The sequence below is a fragment of the Stigmatopora argus genome, unplaced genomic scaffold (assembly GCF_051989625.1).
Source record: "Stigmatopora argus isolate UIUO_Sarg unplaced genomic scaffold, RoL_Sarg_1.0 HiC_scaffold_112, whole genome shotgun sequence".
In the NCBI taxonomy this organism is placed as follows: Eukaryota; Metazoa; Chordata; class Actinopteri; order Syngnathiformes; family Syngnathidae; genus Stigmatopora; species Stigmatopora argus.
The window spans coordinates 25,001-37,973 of NW_027520125.1; the positions used below are offsets into that span (position 1 = coordinate 25,001).

General features: G+C 49.2%; 1 long non-coding RNA gene across 1 annotated transcript; it reads right to left on the minus strand.

Moving 5' to 3' along the window:
* Positions 1-1,968: 1,968 nt before the first annotated feature.
* Positions 1,969-5,081, minus strand: LOC144070474 (uncharacterized). Its single transcript, XR_013299325.1, has 2 exons — positions 3,655-5,081; positions 1,969-3,413 (listed from the first exon to the last, which is right to left on the minus strand). It is a non-coding gene; the product is annotated as an uncharacterized LOC144070474 (long non-coding RNA).
* Positions 5,082-12,973: the final 7,892 nt, after the last annotated feature.

A 12,973-nucleotide genomic window follows, 5' to 3' on the forward strand; every position in this document is an offset into this window, starting at 1 on the left:
GATTTCGCCAGTTCCCAAGCTCCGTTCCATGTCAGACTCCACCAAATTTCGTTTATGATTCCGCCAGTTCCCAGCTTAGTTCCCAGCTCAGTTCCATGTCCAAGTCCTTGTGCCTGTTGCTAGGTCAGGTCCCACCTCGTTCGATTTCGCCAGTTCCCAAGCTCCGTTCCATGTCAGACTCCACCAAATTTCGTTTATGATTCCGCCAGTTCCCAGCTTAGTTCCCAGCTCAGTTCCATGTCCAAGTCCTTGTGCCTGTTGCTAGGTCAGGTCCCACCTCGTTCGATTTCGCCAGTTCCCAAGCTCCGTTCCATGTCAGACTCCACCAAATTTCGTTTATGATTCCGCCAGTTCCCAGCTTAGTTCCCAGCTCAGTTCCATGTCCAAGTCCGTGTGCCTGTTCCGGGTCAGGACCCACCCCGTGTTATCATTTATCCCTGAATAACACACCATTGTCGGATTGGTGTAGACGGTTACGACCGCCTTAGTGAGTTCGCCACTCTCACTTGTCAAAATTTTTCTAAGTCCGTGTGCCTGTTCCGGGTCAGGACCCACCCCGTGTTATCATTTATCCCTGAATAGCACACCATTGTCGGATTGGTGTAGACGGTTACGACCGCCTTAGTGAGTTAACCACTCTCACTTGTCAAAATTTTTCTAAGTCCGTGTGCCTGTTCCGGGTCAGGACCCACCCCGTGTTATCATTTATCCCTGAATAGCACACCATTGTCGGATTGGTGTAGACGGTTACGACCGCCTTAGTGAGTTCGCCACTCTCACTTGTCAAAATTTTTCTAAGTCCGTGTGCCTGTTCCGGGTCAGGACCCACCCCGTGTTATCATTTATCCCTGAATAGCACACCATTGTCGGATTGGTGTAGACGGTTACGACCGCCTTAGTGAGTTCGCCACTCTCACTTGTCAAAATTTTTCTAAGTCCGTGTGCCTGTTCCGGGTCAGGACCCACCCCGTGTTATCATTTATCCCTGAATAGCACACCATTGTCGGATTGGTGTAGACAGTTACGACCACATTAGTGAGTTCGCCACTCTCACATGTCAAAATTTTTCTAAGTCCGTGTGCCTGTTCCGGGTCAGGACCCACCCCGTGTTATCATTTATCCCTGAATAGCACACCATTGTCGGATTGGTGTAGACGGTTACGACCGCCTTAGTGAGTTCACCACTCTCACTTGTCAAAATTTTTCTAAGTCCGTGTGCCTGTTCCGGGTCAGGACCCACCCCGTGTTATCATTTATCCCTGAATAGCACACCATTGTCGGATTGGTGTAGACGGTTACGACCGCCTTAGTGAGTTCGCCATTCTCACTTGTCAAAATTTTTCTAAGTCCGTGTGCCTGTTCCGGGTCAGGACCCACCCCGTGTTATCAGTTATCCCTGAATAGCACACCATCGTCGGACTGGTGTAGACGGTTACGACCGCCTTAGTGAGTTCGCCACTCTCACTTGTCAAAATTTTTCTAAGTCCGAGTGCCTGTTCCGGGTCAGGACCCACCCCGTGTTATCAGTTATCCCTGAATAGCACACCATCGTCGGACTGGTGTAGACGGTTACGACCGCCTTAGTGAGTTCGCCACTCTCACTTGTCGAAAATTTTCTAAGTCCCTTCACACTTAGAAAAAATTCGTTAAAATCAGGAGGACCACCCTCGGACACCCCAACACCTTGCAAACGTTGTCCGAACATAGGGTGATCTACCTGGACCCCGGGAGAGCGGAGGGTCGGTTCGCAGCCTGGAGCTCACATTCAAAATTTTTCTCTCCCTATAATCTTGCCGAAGGGTTTCTGCAGACCACCGGATTTTGCATGAGTAGGTGAGTTATATCCCCTTACATTTGGTAGACCCAAATTCGCTCTCCTGGTAGACCCAAGTTATATTATGGGGTAGACCCAGTTTCGAGCATGGGGTAGACCCACGTGAATGCCCTGGTAGACCCAAATCATGCGAGCACCATAAAAATCAGCGGGGTTTTTCCTCGAGCCTATCCGAGGATAGGCTCACATGAGCGGATATGGGTTTGTAATGGCTCGCTGAAAATCACGAGCTCCAGAGATTTTTCTCTGAAAATTTTTCTAAGTGTGAGCACCACACACATCAACGGTGTTTTCCCTCGAGCCTATCCGAGGATAGGCTCACGAGGGCGGATATGGGTTTGTATTGCCTCGCTGAAAGCCTGAGCTCCAGAAATTTTTCTAAGTGTGAGCACCACACACATCAACGGTGTTTTCCAACATGCCTATCCGAGGATAGTGACACATGAGCGGATTGGGTCGGCTGATGCCCCGCTGAAAACCTGAGCTCCAGAAATTTTTCTAAGTGTGAGCACCACACACTTCAACGGTGTTTTTCACAGTGCATGTCCGAGGATAGTGACACATGAGCGGATTGGGCTGGCTGATGCCCCGCTGAATTTCTGACCTCCAGAAATTTTTCTAAGTGTGAGCACCACACACTTCGGCGGGGTTTTTCCCCGAGCCTATCCGAGGATAGGCTCACATGAGCGGATATGGGTTTGGAATGGCTCGCTGAAATCCTGAGCTCCAGAGATTTTTCTCAGAAAATTTTTCTAAGTGTGAGCACCACACACATCAACGGGGTTTTCCAACATGCCTATCCGAGGATAGTGACACATGAGCGGATTGGGTCGGCTGATGCCCCGCTGAAAACCTGAGCTCCAGAAATTTTTCTAAGTGTGAGCACCACACACTTCAACGGTCTTTTTCACAGTGCATGTCCGAGGATAGTGACACATGAGCGGATTGGGCTGGCTGATGCCCCGCTGAATTTCTGACCTCCAGAAATTTTTCTAAGTGTGAGCACCACACACTTCAACGGGATTTTTCCCCGAGCCTATCCGAGGATAGGCTCACATGAGCGGATATGGGTTTGGAATGGCTCGCTGAAATCCTGAGCTCCAGAATTTTTTCTAAGTGTGAGCACCACACACATCAACGGTGTTTTCCAACGAGCCTGTCCGAGGATAGTGACACATGAGCGGATTGGGTCGGCTGATGCCCCGCTGAATTTCTGAGCTCCAGAAATTTTTCCAAGTGTGAGCACCACACACATCAACGGTGTTTTCCAACATGCCTGTCCGAGGATAGTGAAACATGAGCGGATTGAGCTGGCTGATGCTCCGCTGAATTTCTGACCTCCAGAAATTTTTCTAAGTGTGAGCACCACACACATCAACGGTCTTTTCCCCCGAGCCTATCCGAAGATAGGCTCACATGAGCGGATATGGGTTGCTGAAGCCCCCGCTGAGTTCCCGAGCTCCAGAAATTTTTCTAAGTGTGAGCACCACACACATCAACGGTGTTTTCCAACATGCCTGTCCGAGGATAGTGACACATGAGCGGATTGAGCTGGCTGATGCTCCGCTGAATTTCTGAGCTCCAGAAATTTTTCTAAGTGTGAGCACCACACACATCAACGGTCTTTTCCCCCGAGCCTATCCGAAGATAGGCTCACATGAGCGGATATGGGTTGCTGAAGCCCCCGCTGAGTTCCCGAGCTCCAGAAATTTTTCTAAGTGTGAGCACCACACACATCAACGGTGTTTTCCAACATGCCTGTCCGAGGATAGTGACACATGAGCGGATTGAGCAAGCTGATGCTCCGCTGAATTTCTGACCTCCAGAAATTTTTCTAAGTGTGAGCACCACACACTTCAACGGTCTTTTTCACAGTGCATGTCCGAGGATAGTGACACATGAGCGGATTGAGCTGGCTGATGCCCCGCTGAATTTCTGAGCTCCAGAAATTTTTCTAAGTCCGAGCTCCACACACTTCAACGGTCTTTTTCACAGTGCATGTCCGAGGATAGTGACACATGAGCGGATTGAGCTGGCTGATGCCCCGCTGAATTTCTGAGCTCCAGAAATTTTTCTAAGTCCGAGCACCACACACTTCAACGGTCTTTTTCACAGTGCATGTCCGAGGATAGTGACACATGAGCGGATTGAGCTGGCTGATGCTCCGCTGAATTTCTGAGCTCCAGAAATTTTTCTAAGTGTGAGCACCACACACTTCAACGGTCTTTTTCACAGTGCATGTCCGAGGATAGTGACACATGAGCGGATTGAGCTGGCTGATGCTCCGCTGAATTTCTGAGCTCCAGAAATTTTTCTAAGTGTGAGCACCACACACATCAACGGTCTTTTCCCCCGAGCCTATCCGAAGATAGGCTCACATGAGCGGATATGGGTTGCCAAAGCCTCGCAAGTGTGAGCACCACACACATCAACGGTGTTTCCCTCGAGCCTATCCGACGATAGGCTCACAAGGGCGGATATGGGTTTGTTATGCCCCGCTGAAATTTCGAGCTCCAGAAATTTTTCCAAGTGTGAGCACCACACACATCTGCGGGGTCTTATCACGAGCTTATCCGAGGATAGTGACACACGAGCGGATATGGATTTTTCTAAGCCCCTTCACACTTAGAAAAAATCCGCTTAAAAATCACGAAAATTTTTCTAAGTCCCGTAGGACTTAGAAAAAAAATCGTTAAAAATCAGGAGGACCACCCTCGGACACCCCAACACCTTGCCAACGTTGTCCGAACATAGGGTGATCTACCTGGACCCCGGGAGAGGTTAGGGTCGGTTCGCAGCCCGGAGCTCACCTTCAAAAATTTCCTCTCCCTATATACTTGCCGAAGGCTTTTTGCAGACCACCGGATTTTGCACGAGTAGGCAAATTATATCCCACCGGTCTTCACGGGCATCTGAGGACTTTCTCCCCGGGAATAGTGCTTCGTGGGCGGATATTATCGACAGATATCAGGTTTCATCGTCGAGCTCCATATATTTTTCGAGTTTCGGCACTTTGAAATTCGGCGGGGGTTCGCCCCGAGTCGATCCGAGAATAGTGCACCGTGAGCGGATTGGGTTGGCTGATGCCCCGCTGAAATCCTGAGCTCCAGAATTTTTTCTAAGTGTGAGCACCACACACATCAACGGTGTTTCCCTCGAGCCTTATCCGACGATAGGCTCACAAGGGCGGATATGGGTTTGTAATGTCTCGCTGAAAGCCTGAGCTCCAGAATTTTTTCTAAGTGTGAGCACCACACACTTCAACGGGCTTTTTCACAGTGCATATCCGAAGATAGTGACACATGAGCGGATTGAGCTGGCTGATGCCCCGCTGAATTTCTGACCTCCAGAATTTTTTCTAAGTCCGAGCACCACACACTTCAACGGTCTTTTTCACAGTGCATATCCGAAGATAGTGACACATGAGCGGATTGAGCTGGCTGATGCCCCGCTGAATTTCTGACCTCCAGAAATTTTTCTAAGTCCGAGCTCCACACACTTCAACGGTGTTTTTCACAGTGCATGTCCGAGGATAGTGACACATGAGCGGATTGAGCTGGCTGATGCCCCGCTGAATTTCTGACCTCCAGAAATTTTTCTAAGTCCGAGCTCCACACACATCAACGGTGTTTTTCACAGTGCATGTCCGAGGATAGTGACACATGAGCGGATTGGGTTGGCTGATGCCCCGCTGAATTTCTGAGCTCCAGAAATTTTTCTAAGTCCGAGCTCCACACACATCAACGGTGTTTTTCACAGTGCATGTCCGAGGATAGTGACACATGAGCGGATTGAGCTGGCTGGTGCCCCGCTGAATTTCTGACCTCCAGAAATTTTTCTAAGTGTGAGCACCACACACTTCAACGGTGTTTTTCACAGTGCATGTCCGAGGATAGTGACACATGAGCGGATTGAGCTGGCTGACGCCCCGCTGAATTTCTGAGCTCCAGAATTTTTTCTAAGTCCGAGCTCCACACACATCAACGGTGTTTTTCACAGTGCATGTCCGAGGATAGTGACACATGAGCGGATTGGGTTGGCTGATGCCCCGCTGAATTTCTGACCTCCAGAAATTTTTCTAAGTCCGAGCTCCACACACATCAACGGTGTTTTTCACAGTGCATGTCCGAGGATAGTGACACATGAGCGGATTGAGCTGGCTGATGCCCCGCTGAATTTCTGAGCTCCAGAAATTTTTCTAAGTCCGAGCTCCATACACATCAACGGTGTTTTTCACAGTGCTTGTCCGAGGATAGTGACACATGAGCGGATTGAGCTGGCTGATGCCCCGCTGAATTTCTGAGCTCCAGAAATTTTTCTAAGTCCGAGCTCCACACACTTCAACGGTGTTTTTCACAGTGCATGTCCGAGGATAGTGACACATGAGCGGATTGAGCTGGCTGATGCCCCGCTGAATTTCTGACCTCCAGAAATTTTTCTAAGTCCGAGCTCCACACACTTCAACGGTGTTTTTCACAGTGCTTGTCCGAGGATAGTGACACATGAGCGGATTGAGCTGGCTGATGCTCCGCTGAATTTCTGAGCTCCAGAAATTTTTCTAAGTCCGAGCTCCACACACTTCAACGGTCTTTTTCACAGTGCATGTCCGAGGATAGTGACACATGAGCGGATTGAGCTGGCTGACGCCCCGCTGAATTTCTGAGCTCCAGAAATTTTTCTAAGTGTGAGCACCACACACTTCAACGGGCTTTTTCACAGTGCATGTCCGAGGATAGTGACACATGAGCGGATTGAGCTGGCTGATGCCCCGCTGAATTTCTGACCTCCAGAAATTTTTCTAAGTGTGAGCACCACACACTTCAACGGTCTTTTTCACAGTGCATGTCCGAGGATAGTGACACATGAGCGGATTGAGCTGGCTGATGCCCCGCTGAATTTCTGAGCTCCAGAAATTTTTCTAAGTGTGAGCACCACACACTTCAACGGTCTTTTTCACAGTGCATGTCCGAGGATAGTGACACATGAGCGGATTGAGCTGGCTGACGCCCCGCTGAATTTCTGAGCTCCAGAAATTTTTCTAAGTGTGAGCACCACACACTTCAACGGTGTTTTTCACAGTGCATGTCCGAGGATAGTGACACATGAGCGGATTGAGCTGGCTGACGCCCCGCTGATTTTTCTGAGCTCCAGAAATTTTTCTAAGTGTGAGCACCACACACTTCAACGGTCTTTTTCACAGTGCATGTCCGAGGATAGTGACACATGAGCGGATTGAGCTGGCTGACGCCCCGCTGAATTTCTGAGCTCCAGAAATTTTTCTAAGTGTGAGCACCACACACTTCAACGGGGTTTTTCACAGTGCATATCCGAAGATAGTGACACATGAGCGGATTGAGCTGGCTGACGCCCCGCTGATTTTTCTGAGCTCCAGAAATTTTTCTAAGTGTGAGCACCACACACTTCAACGGTCTTTTTCACAGTGCATGTCCGAGGATAGTGACACATGAGCGGATTGAGCTGGCGGACGCCCCGCTGAATTTCTGAGCTCCAGAAATTTTTCCAAGTCCGAGCTCCACACACGTCAACGGTGTTTTTCACAGTGCATGTCCGAGGATAGTGACACATGAGCGGATTGAGCTGGCTGATGCCCCGCTGAATTTCTGAGCTCCAGAAATTTTTCTAAGTTCGAGCTCCACACACATCAACGGTGTTTTTCACAGTGCTTGTCCGAGGATAGTGACACATGAGCGGATTGGGTTGGCTGATGCCCCGCTGAATTTCTGACCTCCAGAAATTTTTCTAAGTCCGAGCTCCACACACTTCAACGGTGTTTTTCACAGTGCATGTCCGAAGATAGTGACACATGAGCGGATTGAGCTGGCTGATGCCCCGCTGAATTTCTGAGCTCCAGAAATTTTTCTAAGTCCGAGCTCCATACACATCAACGGTGTTTTTCACAGTGCATGTCCGAAGATAGTGACACATGAGCGGATTGAGCTGGCTGATGCCCCGCTGAATTTCTGAGCTCCAGAATTTTTTCTAAGTCCGAGCTCCATACACATCAACGGTGTTTTTCACAGTGCTTGTCCGAGGATAGTGACACATGAGCGGATTGAGCTGGCTGATGCCCCGCTGAATTTCTGACCTCCAGAAATTTTTCTAAGTCCGAGCTCCATACACATCAACGGTGTTTTTCACAGTGCTTGTCCGAGGATAGTGACACATGAGCGGATTGAGCTGGCTGATGCCCCGCTGAATTTCTGAGCTCCAGAAATTTTTCTAAGTCCGAGCTCCACACACTTCAACGGTGTTTTTCACAGTGCATGTCCGAGGATAGTGACACATGAGCGGATTGAGCTGGCTGATGCCCCGCTGAATTTCTGACCTCCAGAAATTTTTCTAAGTCCGAGCTCCACACACTTCAACGGTGTTTTTCACAGTGCTTGTCCGAGGATAGTGACACATGAGCGGATTGAGCTGGCTGATGCTCCGCTGAATTTCTGAGCTCCAGAAATTTTTCTAAGTCCGAGCTCCACACACTTCAACGGTCTTTTTCACAGTGCATGTCCGAGGATAGTGACACATGAGCGGATTGAGCTGGCTGACGCCCCGCTGAATTTCTGAGCTCCAGAAATTTTTCTAAGTGTGAGCACCACACACTTCAACGGGCTTTTTCACAGTGCATGTCCGAGGATAGTGACACATGAGCGGATTGAGCTGGCTGATGCCCCGCTGAATTTCTGACCTCCAGAAATTTTTCTAAGTGTGAGCACCACACACTTCAACGGTCTTTTTCACAGTGCATGTCCGAGGATAGTGACACATGAGCGGATTGAGCTGGCTGATGCCCCGCTGAATTTCTGAGCTCCAGAAATTTTTCTAAGTGTGAGCACCACACACTTCAACGGTCTTTTTCACAGTGCATGTCCGAGGATAGTGACACATGAGCGGATTGAGCTGGCTGACGCCCCGCTGAATTTCTGAGCTCCAGAAATTTTTCTAAGTGTGAGCACCACACACTTCAACGGTGTTTTTCACAGTGCATGTCCGAGGATAGTGACACATGAGCGGATTGAGCTGGCTGACGCCCCGCTGATTTTTCTGAGCTCCAGAAATTTTTCTAAGTGTGAGCACCACACACTTCAACGGTCTTTTTCACAGTGCATGTCCGAGGATAGTGACACATGAGCGGATTGAGCTGGCTGACGCCCCGCTGAATTTCTGAGCTCCAGAAATTTTTCTAAGTGTGAGCACCACACACTTCAACGGGGTTTTTCACAGTGCATATCCGAAGATAGTGACACATGAGCGGATTGAGCTGGCTGACGCCCCGCTGATTTTTCTGAGCTCCAGAAATTTTTCTAAGTGTGAGCACCACACACTTCAACGGTCTTTTTCACAGTGCATGTCCGAGGATAGTGACACATGAGCGGATTGAGCTGGCGGACGCCCCGCTGAATTTCTGAGCTCCAGAAATTTTTCCAAGTCCGAGCTCCACACACGTCAACGGTGTTTTTCACAGTGCATGTCCGAGGATAGTGACACATGAGCGGATTGAGCTGGCTGATGCCCCGCTGAATTTCTGACCTCCAGAAATTTTTCAAAGTGTGAGCACCACACACTTCAACGGTGTTTCCCTCGAGCCTATCCGACGATAGGCTCACAAGGGCGGATATGGGTTTGTTTTGCCCCGCTGAAATTTCGAGCTCCAGAAATTTTTCCAAGTGTGAGCACCACACACATCTGCGGGGTCTTATCACGAGCTTATCCGAGGATAGTGACACACGAGCGGATATGGATTTTTCTAAGCCCCTTCACACTTAGAAAAAATCCGCTTAAATTTTCCGAAAATTTTTCTAAGTCCCGCAGGACTTAGAAAAAAAATCGTTAAAAATCAGGAGGACCACCCTCGGACACCCCAACACCTTGCCAACGTTGTCCGAACATAGGGTGATCTACCTGGACCCCGGGAGAGGTCAGGGTCGGTTCGCAGCCCGGAGCTCACATTCAAAAATTTCCTCTCCCTATATACTTGCCGAAGGCTTTTTGCAGACCACCGGATTTTGCACGAGTAGGCAAATCATATCCCACCGGTCTTCACGGGCATCGGAGGACTTTCTCCCCGGGAATAGTGCTTCGTGGGCGGATATTATCGACAGATACCAGGTTTCATCGTCGAGCTCCGTATATTTTTCGAGTTTCAGCACTTTTAAAATCGGCGGGGGTTCGCCCCGAGTCAATCCGAGAATAGTGCACCGTGAGCGGATTGGGTCGGCTGATGCCCCGCTGAATTTCTGAGCTCCAGAAATTTTTCTAAGTCCGAGCTCCACACACTTCAACGGTGTTTTTCACAGTGCATGTCCGAGGATAGTGACACATGAGCGGATTGGGTTGGCTGATGCCCCGCTGAATTTCTGACCTCCAGAAATTTTTCTAAGTCCGAGCTCCACACACATCAACGGTGTTTTTCACAGTGCATATCCGAAGATAGTGACACATGAGCGGATTGAGCTGGCTGATGCCCCGCTGAATTTCTGAGCTCCAGAAATTTTTCTAAGTCCGAGCTCCACACACTTCAACGGTGTTTTTCACAGTGCATGTCCGAGGATAGTGACACATGAGCGGATTGGGTTGGCTGATGCCCCGCTGAATTTCTGACCTCCAGAAATTTTTCTAAGTCCGAGCTCCACACACTTCAACGGTGTTTTTCACAGTGCATGTCCGAGGATAGTGACACATGAGCGGATTGGGTTGGCTGATGCCCCGCTGAATTTCTGACCTCCAGAAATTTTTCTAAGTCCGAGCTCCACACACATCAACGGTGTTTTTCACAGTGCATATCCGAAGATAGTGACACATGAGCGGATTGAGCTGGCTGATGCCCCGCTGAATTTCTGAGCTCCAGAAATTTTTCTAAGTCCGAGCTCCACACACTTCAACGGTGTTTTTCACAGTGCATGTCCGAGGATAGTGACACATGAGCGGATTGGGTTGGCTGATGCCCCGCTGAATTTCTGACCTCCAGAAATTTTTCTAAGTCCGAGCTCCACACACATTAACGGTGTTTTTCACAGTGCATGTCCGAGGATAGTGACACATGAGCGGATTGGGTTGGCTGATGCCCCGCTGAATTTCTGAGCTCCAGAAATTTTTCTAAGTCCGAGCTCCACACACATTAACGGTGTTTTTCACAGTGCATGTCCGAGGATAGTGACACATGAGCGGATTGGGTTGGCTGATGCCCCGCTGAATTTCTGACCTCCAGAAATTTTTCTAAGTCCGAGCTCCACACACATTAACGGTGTTTTTCACAGTGCATGTCCGAGGATAGTGACACATGAGCGGATTGGGTTGGCTGATGCCCCGCTGAATTTCTGACCTCCAGAAATTTTTCTAAGTCCGAGCTCCACACACATTAACGGTGTTTTTCACAGTGCTTGTCCGAGGATAGTGACACATGAGCGGATTGAGCTGGCTGATGCCCCGCTGAATTTCTGACCTCCAGAAATTTTTCTAAGTCCGAGCTCCATACACATCAACGGTGTTTTTCACAGTGCTTGTCCGAGGATAGTGACACATGAGCGGATTGAGCTGGCTGATGCCCCGCTGAATTTCTGAGCTCCAGAAATTTTTCTAAGTCCGAGCTCCATACACATCAACGGTGTTTTTCACAGTGCTTGTCCGAGGATAGTGACACATGAGCGGATTGAGCTGGCTGATGCCCCGCTGAATTTCTGACCTCCAGAAATTTTTCTAAGTCCGAGCTCCACACACATTAACGGTGTTTTTCACAGTGCATGTCCGAGGATAGTGACACATGAGCGGATTGGGTTGGCTGATGCCCCGCTGAATTTCTGAGCTCCAGAAATTTTTCTAAATCCGAGCTCCACACACATCAACGGTGTTTTTCACAGTGCATGTCCGAGGATAGTGACACATGAGCGGATTGAGCTGGCTGATGCCCCGCTGAATTTCTGACCTCCAGAAATTTTTCTAAGTCCGAGCTCCACACACATCAACGGTGTTTTTCACTGTGCTTGTCCGAGGATAGTGACACATGAGCGGATTGGGTAGGCTGATGCCCCGCTGAATTTCTGACCTCCAGAAATTTTTCTAAGTCCGAGCTCCACACACTTCAACGGTGTTTTTCACAGTGCTTGTCCGAGGATAGTGACACATGAGCGGATTGAGCTGGCTGATGCCCCGCTGAATTTCTGACCTCCAGAATTTTTTCTAAGTCCGAGCTCCACACACATCAACGGTGTTTTTCACTGTGCTTGTCCGAGGATAGTGACACATGAGCGGATTGAGCTGGCTGATGCCCCGCTGAATTTCTGAGCTCCAGAAATTTTTCTAAGTCCGAGCTCCACACACTTCAACGGTGTTTTTCACAGTGCTTGTCCGAGGATAGTGACACATCAGCGGATTGAGCTGGCTGATGCCCCGCTGAATTTCTGAGCTCCAGAAAATTTTTCTAAGTGTGAGCACCACACACTTCAACGGTGTTTTTCACAGTGCGTATCCGAAGATAGTGACACATGAGCGGATTGAGCTGGCTGATGCCCCGCTGAATTTCTGAGCTCCAGAAATTTTTCTAAGTGTGAGCACCACACACTTCAACGGTCTTTTTCACAGTGCATGTCCGAGGATAGTGACACATGAGCGGATTGAGCTGGCTGACGCCCCGCTGAATTTCTGAGCTCCAGAAATTTTTCTAAGTCCGAGCTCCATACACATCAACGGTGTTTTTCACAGTGCTTGTCCGAGGATAGTGACACATGAGCGGATTGAGCTGGCTGATGCCCCGCTGAATTTCTGACCTCCAGAAATTTTTCTAAGTCCGAGCTCCACACACTTCAACGGTGTTTTTCACAGTGCATGTCCGAGGATAGTGACACATGAGCGGATTGAGCTGGCTGATGCCCCGCTGAATTTCTGAGCTCCAGAAATTTTTCTAAGTTCGAGCTCCACACACATCAACGGTGTTTTTCACAGTGCTTGTCCGAGGATAGTGACACATGAGCGGATTGGGTTGGCTGATGCCCCGCTGAATTTCTGACCTCCAGAAATTTTTCTAAGTCCGAGCTCCACACACTTCAACGGTGTTTTTCACAGTGCATGTCCGAAGATAGTGACACATGAGCGGATTGAGCTGGCTGATGCCCCGCTGAATTTCTG